Below are 7,852 nucleotides of genomic sequence, written 5' to 3'. Positions count from 1 at the left end.
GTTTGCGCGCGATTTGTAGTGTGTGCGCAGGAAGTGCGGAAACTGCGGTCGACGTGTTGCTGGAAAACAATCGCCACCGGTGGCTCGCGTGCCAATTGTTCGCGGCGACTTTTTCATTCGCCGCGTGGGGTGGAGGGGGATGGGTGGAAAAAGGGGTGCTCGAAGCGTGTCTGGTGTTGATTTTTGTGTACTTTTTTTTTTATGCTTCGAGGAAAATTGTTGATGGCTTTGTGCTCGTAAATGATCGGAAATAATGGTTTCGACGGAATTTTTGTTTTTGTTTTATTCTCGTGGCTGATTTGTTGTTGAAATTGTTAAGTATTTTGGTCGTCAACGCAGGACGTGTTTTTCAAAATGTTTGGAATTATTTCCATTTGTAAAATTAAACCAAAGAAACTTTAATCAATAGCCAGAGACTCATTTTTATGATAATACTATAACAATAAAATTAATTTCAAGAAATAAACAGTAGGTAACGAGTTTTAATATTTACTCGCTTTTCTCCTCGTTTAATAACAATTTTTGCTTCTTTTTTGAAAACCTTACAAACTTCCTACTCTATGGTTTTATATTAAATTTCTCTCGATTGTGTCAGTAATTAGTGCGGTCGATACAATATGCACCTCGTATAGTGCAAATTCGAGTATGGCTCCAGACTACATTTAAAAGATGCGATGAAAAGTACAAAGTTGATGTGCACTTTCAGAATGACGATAAACACCTGTGAACGAACATTACGTTGTGACGGATGGTTCCATGCAAACGGCTTTTTGTTGATTCAGACTAACTTGACAAGCACCATGTTTTTTTTTTTTTTTCAACCAACGTTTACACCACCGAGTCGAATACCTTTCATTTTCAACCGATCTCATTGAAATCCATCAATCTTGATTGAGAAAAATATTCTCAGTACAGCTTCCGCCACTACGTAAAAAAAAAAAAAAAAGAAAAGAGAAAAAGTCACAAGCCATTCGCAAGGATCATCTAATTGAAGCCATGAAAAATAAGAGGAGAGTCAACGAGCCCTACGAAAGAGAAAGCAGGCAGAAAAGAGGTCGAAAGAGATGGGAGGGGGGGGGAGGGGCAGCGAAGCGAGAAAGAGAGAAGGGTATTATGGTGCGTCAGCGCGGAAAATGCCCATTTAGAGGACACGTCAATGCGCTCCCCCTTACGACCCGAGCCGTCGTCAAATCAAAATCGAAGCCCAGCACATACAGTCTGCGCGCTCAGCGTAAAAAAAAAGAAAAAAAAAAAAAAAAAAGACCAACTCGGGGGGTGGGCTATTACTACTGCGACGATGGAGAGTATAAATTCCGTCCGCGGCGACGGTAAGTGTTTTTTATGTCGGTCAGATATGATTCCGATCGGCTGCTCTGCGATCGAGTCGACGACGAGGAGAAAAAGAGAAAAGAGGGTGCCACATCCCCGGGGCGTTTTTTCGACTGCCACAGTCCACGCTGTACTACGCGTATATACGTATATACATATATACAACAGAGGGGGCAGACATAATGGAATACGAGCCAGCTGTTATTACAGCAAAAAGGAGGAGGAGCTGGATCTGTTGAGGGGGGTGGGAGAGTATGGGGTTGGATGGACTTTAAAGCCGACGACGACGACGGTAGTAAGAGAGAGAGAGAGAGAGACTTGGTAATAAGAATCGTGGGAAGTGAGTGTATATATATACAGTGCGGAACCTGGGCATTACAGGTTCAAGCGGGAGGAAGCGGAGGGGACCTTTAAATCGACGCACCCTCGGAATTTAATTTCGACGTTTTAAGGGAAGGCTGCATCATTCTCCGGGACATGCAAACCGCCTTTGCCGGGCGCCCATCTATCCCGTGAAGATATAAACACACACATAGGTATATATAGACACGGTGGCTGACCATCAGCCGAGTTTCGTGCGGAAGCACCGGAGTGACGAAGATCGCCCAAGCGTCTCATTGTCGGGGGTAACGTCAGCGGCGGAAGGGATTTTATCGACCTGTCCCCATATACAGTGAGGAGGGCGATAATGCGCCTCCCCGGCATTCTATAAAGTCCTCGCAGGAGTGTACAGAGCCATGACGCGGCCGAGCGCTTTGTGTATAATATTATACGGAGCGAGAGTGGGTGTATAACGCGCGAACGTCATGAACCTACGGGCATTACGCGCCCGGGAATCTTCATATTAACGGTCCCTTCCCTCCTGGCGTTTGATTCAGGGTCTTGCTCCTCTCGGGCTTTTCTTACGTGCACGGTGCAGACGAGCAAGCCTGTAGGCGCTGCTTTGAAGACCAAAGTTTAAATGGAGGAATGCAATTTCCGCGAGTCAATAGTAATTACGAGGACGCGGGGAGGAGGGCGAAAATAAGAGGTGGTGCGCTGGTGGATCGGAGAATATTTTCGACGACTAATTTTCTGGCTTTGGTAATGAGATTATCATTCGTCGCCGCTGACTCTCTTTGAGGAAAACCCCTCGAGGTGCTTCTTTCCACGATTTATTCATTCTTATTTTTTTTTTTAAGGTCAAAGAGTTGGTTTTTCCTTCTTGCTTTTCGCCGAACGCAAGATGAGCGTGTGGAGAGGAAATCTAATCTTGGGAATCGAGTTTATTAAAACGATTATACGGCTTGACAATAAGAAGGAAGAAAGAAGCGGAGCCGTGAAATATGTATTATGACTGCTGGTCTCGTGTAACTCGATTAAACAAGTTTGTAGCCATGTATATAGACATCCGAATCGGTCTTCCCTGTACGACTTGGTCCGGAGAATCGATGGAAATGAAGTTTGGAAGAGGCAATTTCGTGATTATCTTGTTTGATTCATAAACGTCTCAAAAACGTCCCTGGTAATGTATTTTACGGGCGTTTCCTTGGCAGACGATGGAATTCCTGAAATATGAAACTCGAGATTAACAAGAGACAGGAACGAAATTCCGTAGGGAAACCCGAAACGTTTCATTTGCATCTCTCATATGTGCTTTCGAAAAATTACTTCCCTTTTGATGTGTACCTATACGTGCGCATGAAACATTGCCGATGTGGCACAACAGTTATAGGTACACCGGATAACCGGCTATTAGGCGGGGTTGTAGCTGCTCGTGTGAACTCCGGTTATTTTCCCTTTTATTCACAACAACAACAACAACAACAGCAATGAAAAAAAAACAGATATCGATGGGAGGGAATGATAAAAGAGGCTCGGCACAAAGTTTCGCGCATGAATCAATGAAACCGTATCATTACGAAAAACGGAAGAGAAACCGGGGGGAAGAACAAGACGAATGGAGGCCGAAAAGGGATGCATCTTTAATGGATCCCCGCCGCAACTTTTTTTTTTTCTTCTTCCAGCCCCCCCTCGTCTTTGAATAAATAGAAAATCAATATCACCCTTACAGCCATGCACACACGCGTGCGTATACGTTTCAAAGAGCGACCACTGTGCGTGTAACGGTAGCGTCGATTGTTGCGACCCTGCAGGAGTTCCCAGCCGTCCACAGCGCGTGGACTCCAGAGCCAACTGTCCCTGCGAATAATAATCGCGAGCCCACAACTCAGAGTCGCCACGGAAGAAAAAAAAAAAATACCAACGTGGGCTCTCGTGGGGGTTGTAATTAATGACGCTAAATTAAAATCATCCAGCCGATTAGCATTTGTCGTTGTTGCTTTTAGCAACTATGTACGCCCGTATACAGTACCTATATATCTTCTTTTTTTTCCCAAGACCTTACGTGTACAAGTACACGCGGGGAGAGAAAAAAAGTATGTGGTCCTGGAAGAAAAGACAGTGATGTAGTGGGTATATATATACACATGTGCCAGAAAAATGTAGTGGGAGGAAAAAAAGAAGCGATGTGTATAATGGGCACGGGGCGCACTGCGTGCTGGTATACAATAATACAAGCGGTGGTGTATGGGCACTACGCCCGCATCCTTGCGCGTAACCCGAGACTTTTGGGAACTCGCGAGTACAAGTACATATATATAGTTACGCGGCACGAAACGTTGTATAGAACGAACTTGCGGCCACGGGAGCTTTTCACGCGTCAGCAGCGAATGCCGTGTGTTGCGTGTAACTCTCTTTCTCTCCGCGCGAACAATTATATCGAGCTGGTATGTATGTATGTGCTTGGTATGCTACTGGTTTTCTCGTGTACACGTATGGTCGAGATTCACCGGCGGCTCGCTTTAAGCCTCGATGATATAGTCTTACGCTCGATTCAGAAGAATCGGGAGCCTGGAACGACAATGGAGCGTTCTCGGGTTGTGTGGACACACGGTGCAGGCTTCAAAGAAAGGGGGAGGAGGAGGAAGGACATAATGGAATTGTCGCAAGGAGAAGAAGAAATAGAAGGAGCGGTGTACCTACTCGGATTACAACGCGAGAGGGGGGAGGGTACCGTGGAGTGGTAATGCAATTTTGAAGGCCGTAATCCTACTTATTTACATCGTATGTATGCGCCGAAGAGGAAGTGGCCTCTCCTTTTTCTTCCTTTAATACGTAATGCGGAGTGAATGTAGGTTTTTTCTCTACTCGTCTCTGTGCGCATGCATACGTGTGTAGCGTTTTCTCGCTGTTGCATGCGCGCGAAGAGAGTGAAATGATATATGAGCCCATCAGTGTCAAGAGGGAATACGTGTATTCGTACTACTGTGCTACCGGCTAAACTTGGATCGGTTGGGTATCGTCTCGTTTCGTTCTTCTCCCATGTGCTCTTTTGGAACTTCGTTTTTTTCGTTCTTCCTTTTGCGATCGAAAGTTGATTCGTTTGGGTATCACAGTCGGATTGGATTACAATTTGGAAGAAATACTTTTTGTGCTCATCGCGAAGTTGATCCATTAGCGATGAAATAACGTTGGCATATTTATAATTTGACCAAATCAAAGGTTGCATATTCATCAAAACGTTTTGTTATTGTGTCCAAATGATTATAGTTAATTTAATTTTTTTTTTGCTATTCAATTTTTTGTAATCAATAATGCAAACTTTTGAAAACCATTAAACATTTGATCTAATGGTAAGTACGTATTTTTAGGCTGAAATTTGGCATCGAATTGCAAAGTATAAAATGACTTGATATAGATCTTTGTTGGTATCATGATAAAGATACTCGTACACGAGCTATCTATTTGAACTTAGCTCGTGCACATCCAATGACCAAATAAAATGACTAAATAACCACGTTGTTTCCAATGAACGAGCTAATCAAATTACTCGTACGTCATATTTATAAATCAAACCACGTATTGATTAAACTTTTCCTTTATTTTCATTTTCATGCAACAGCCCAGTTGTCTCTTTTTGCTTTGCACCCTAGTCCCCGAAAATTTAATTATAAAATGATCGAAATATTGCCATTAAATCGAAAAAAAAAAAAATAATAAATACCCTCGGCTACCTCGACAAGTAAACACAATCTCGCTGTCCATCAAATTATTTTCCCAACTCTCCAAAAAATGATTCACCGCAACAGAGAGTATCATTGGCTCCTGCATCCGTTCGCCGCAATAAAATTTTCAAAACTCAAACACTCGTCCTCTTTTCGCCAGGGAATACCCACACTGGGCATTTAAAATAAAAAATAAAAAGTGACAAGCTGCGGCGAAAAGCGAGCGGGCACACACTAGTACCCGCTCGTTCGTATGCGCTCATAAATCATCGGCTTCATTGCAGTAATTCAGCGTTTTATTTTTCCCCGCAGAGAGAGAGAGAGAGAGCGACGTCGCGCCGAACACGTGCCGCTACTGTCTGTAATATATATAAATATACATACGTATATACATACAATGCAGACTCTCTCTCTCTGTACATACCCAGCGTTCTCCTTCAATAATATAAAAAGGCGCCGCGTGACACTTCATTATCCCGTCGCGTAATTAATACAAATGCATCTCCCGGGAGAGGAAGAGTAGGCAGAGAGAGCAACAGCCCGAGAGCAGCAGCGCAGTAGTTTCACGCTTAATTAGTGCCTCGCGACGAAGCCGCCCCTAGACCTCCCGAAGATGAGTGATCGACGACGATGCCTCGAGAGCGATAGCTAGTGCAACCTATACACACACATATACAACGTATTACTCGATGTATGCTCAGGGCCTCATCCCTTTTCCCTCTCATATCCTTGGCTCCTCTATTGCACGTGCGTTTATGTGCCCGTATGTATCTATAACGTCAAGATATCGATTTACGCGCAAATAACGCATGTATACCTATATACACATGTGTGCGCGCAAAGGGTTGCTACTATATACCTTACTGATGTCGAGCGCGTGTCACCAATATTATATAGTGTCCTGTGTGTATATATAAATATAGACACACACGTGCCGTGTATGCCTTTGGTGTACGTTGTATATCATATACGTGTATAATCCACGATTATATAGGTATTACGATCGAAAAAAGCAAAACAACACAGTACAGGGGGATTATTATTATACGGGCCCTGGAAATTTATATACCCGTGTAAAACGAAATGACACGCGGCTAATGTATGCGTGCACACCGTCAACCTGGTGTATACTTACCAAACCTACCATGTCTATATATGTATGCACAATGAGAGCGAGATCGCGTGAGTGTTGTTTGCGGGATATACCTACTGATAAAATACATATATATATATATATATATATATATATATATATATATATACATACAAGTCCGAGCCAACGTGCATATATTTATAAAGCGCACCCCACCGACGCCGATTGTCTCTCACGTGCACTCCGCTCTCTACCCTTTATCTCTCTTGATCTGTAAGGTATGCGTTCCCTCGCTGTGAGCCGAGCTTTCACTCGATGGGGCTCCTTTCTCCGCAGCGCGTGTTTGGCCCACCGAGGCTTGTCTCTGGATTTACGTCTTTTTTTTTCTTTTCCTTCTCATCAATTAGTTCGTTGTGTCTTTTTTTTCCAAAAGAAGATGCACAGCATCCAGGGGGATGGGGCTGCTTTTCCCAATGTTGGGTGCACCGCTGGATATGACTTACTTAGGGGCAGGGGGTGGGGGAGCGAAGAATCCCGTTTGTCACGTTCCCGATGGAGATCGTTTCGGGGATAACGCCGGAAGATTAACGTTATTTTTATCGCTGCTACAGGTCCTCCGGGAGTAGATGCATTATCCCGGATGATTTGGTGCGTTTACCGGTTGGATTTTGATATACACTAGATCCCATATGATTTACTTGCATTAACTCGGGAAATGTGTGTATCGCTAGGAAGAATCTCTTATCGACAGTGTTGGTGTACACTATACATCTCGTACGGAGATCTAAACCTTTAACGGTGCATACCTATAAACGTACAATGTGCGGTGAATAATTACGTGGTTCACGTAAACACGCGCTTTAACACCCACAGTCGACCGGGCACATATATAGTTACAAAAAGTTGGGTAGCATTTTTTTACACGCATTGGTAATCATTGTCTATTGCCAAAAAAAAAAAAGATAGAAATTCTCCAAATGCGTAAATACTCGATGTATATAGAGTGTACACGCTCACCATAATAATATACGGTGTCCTACAGTATAGTGTAGGTATACGAAAGTCAATTGTTCTCTCTCCCCGCGTTGATTTCGGTTTACAGGCTCAATAAAATGCATTAAATCGACACTCTCTTATTTTTCCACAGTGCATTCGTATACAAAGCCGCAAAGACAAAAAAAATTTTTTTTTCCATCCACCGCACTCGACTCTCGTGTACAGAAATGAACCCCTCACGCGCAAAAGAGCGCACAGCACATAGTCGGCATAAATCAAAAGCCATTACGTAATGTCGTAATAATCCCATTACCGCGCCAAAGTATGCCAACGTGTGTATATATTACACTAGCTCTGTACGATTTCGCCGGCGTGTACAATGCAACAT

The sequence above is a fragment of the Copidosoma floridanum genome, unplaced genomic scaffold (assembly GCF_036245765.1).
Source record: "Copidosoma floridanum isolate Cflo_tuat_1 unplaced genomic scaffold, Cflo_Japanese_pri ptg000013l, whole genome shotgun sequence".
Taxonomy (NCBI): domain Eukaryota; kingdom Metazoa; phylum Arthropoda; class Insecta; order Hymenoptera; family Encyrtidae; genus Copidosoma; species Copidosoma floridanum.
This window is presented reverse-complemented; position numbering follows the sequence as displayed.